The following is a 2044-nucleotide window of genomic DNA, read 5'->3' as shown; positions in this document are numbered from 1 at the left end:
CGCCTAGGCTGGAGTGCAGTGGCAATCTTGGCTCACTGCAAGCTCCGCCTCCCAGGTTCACGCCATTCTCCTGCATTCTCCTGCCGAGTAGCTGGGACTACAGGCACCCACCACAACGCCCGGCTAATTTTTTGTGTTTTTGGTAGAGATGGGGTTTCACCGGGTTAGCCAGGATGGTCTCGATCTCCTGATCTCGTGATCCGCCTGCCTCGGCCTCCCAAAGTGCTGGGATTACAGGCGTGAGCCACTGCGCCCGGCCTCTGCAAGATTTTGAAACGTGTTTATACCTTCACAAAAGCTGACACCTGCTTACTGCAACAAGTAAATTATTTTAAAAGGGCTGAGGCGCTTTGAGCGGAGAAAGGAGGAGGTGAATGAGAGGGAGATGGAGAAGCACTAAGAACAAAATCCAGCCCCTTCCCCCTTTCCCCAGCTGCCTCCTAAACTGTCTCGGAGCTCTCCTCCGAGCTGCCCTCCATGTGAGTTTCCTAAGCTGTCTCAAAGCTCTCCTCCTGACTCTGTGTGAGTTTCCTGCAGCTGCTGTGTCAAACTGCCAGCAACTTGGTGGCATAAAATAAGACAGATGTATTATCTTATAGCTCCAGAGTTCAGAAGTCTAAATTAGTATCACTGAGCTGAAGTCAAGGTGTGGCGGGGCCGCCCCCTCTGGAGGCTCTCAGGGGAATCCTTCCTGGCCTCTGCCGGCCTCTGGTGGCTCCAGGTGTTCCTTGGCTTGTGGCGGCATCACCCCAGTCCCTGCCTCCGTGGTCACACTGCCTTCCCTGCTTCTGTGTGTGGTGGTGTCTCCCTCTGCCTCCCTCTTGTATAATAAGAACACTTCTGATCATATTTAGGGTCCATTGCATAATCCAGGATGATCTTCCCATCTCCAGAACCTAATTTAGTCACTGCTGCAAAAGTTTAGTCACCTCTGCAAAGTCTGTTTATTGCCATATAAAGTGAGATTCGCAGGTTGCAGGGGTTAGGGAGTGGATGTCTTTGCAAGGGCATTAATTAGCCCACCCTATCCTCCCTGCTCCAGCCCCACCAGCCTGCCAGGGCTCCTCAAACCACCTACATCCCTTCACCCCTGCCTTCTCAAGCCCTGGCTTTGGCTCTGTCCTCTGCTGCGATGCTTTTCCTGAACTCTGGCTCTTTCTTATTTCCCTGAACTCAGTTTAAACATCACCTCCTTGAAGACAACCTCTGGCCTGTTCCAAGAAAAAAGCTGTGCCCAGTTACCCTTTGTGCCTGGCACATAGTAGTTGCTCAGTGCAAAAGTGTTGGTGACTGAGAGGCATAGAAACCCTCTGAGCACTTGACAGCCCTGAAGGGGAAGCTGGGCTTCCTGATGCCTGGAACATTCCTTGAGCCCTTCTTGCCTTTGTTCTCCCACACCTGGGCAGAGGCTTTGTTGACAGCCCCTGCCCCTTCAGACACCAGTAACAGCCATCCGTGTTGGGCAGAGTTTGAGGTCTGTGTCCGCACTGGCCTAGGCCTCAGGAGATGGGGCCTTGTCTTTTTCCCCACCAAAGTCCATAGAGTAGGATGGGATGGGGAGGGGAGGGGAAGGGAGTGGCAGCACACGTGTCTAGCTTTCGCTGCCGGCCCTGGACAAGAAAGGTCACTGAAGGGACAGCGTCTCAGGGCCCAGCTCAGCAACATCTGGCTCACAGCCTGCCTTCCCAGCATGTCCCAGAGGCCCTCGAGGACAGAGTGGCAGGTGACAGCACTGACATTAGTGCCAAACTTCCTGGGCCACTGCCACCCACCGGGAGGGGCTTTGGGGAAGGCATCTGGCCTTTCTATGTCCAGTATAATAAAAATAAGAGCCGACTTTTATGGAGCACTGACTCAGCTCCAGGCTGTGCTCATTCAGTCCTCGCAGTCACTGAGATAATGGCCTTCAGTGTGTAGAACCATTTGTGGCAGCTGATACCTGCCCAAGAAACACTGACTTATTTCCCGGGGAAAATTCTTTGAAGGTTCTTGGTGTCCATATGAACACAGAAAATGGAAGAGGGGAAAGATGGAGGGGGGGCGG

The sequence above is a fragment of the Colobus angolensis genome, unplaced genomic scaffold (assembly GCF_000951035.1).
Source record: "Colobus angolensis palliatus isolate OR3802 unplaced genomic scaffold, Cang.pa_1.0 Scaffold149, whole genome shotgun sequence".
NCBI lineage: Eukaryota > Metazoa > Chordata > Mammalia > Primates > Cercopithecidae > Colobus > Colobus angolensis.
The sequence above is the reverse complement of the archived record's forward strand: the minus strand, read 5'-3'. Positions refer to the sequence as shown.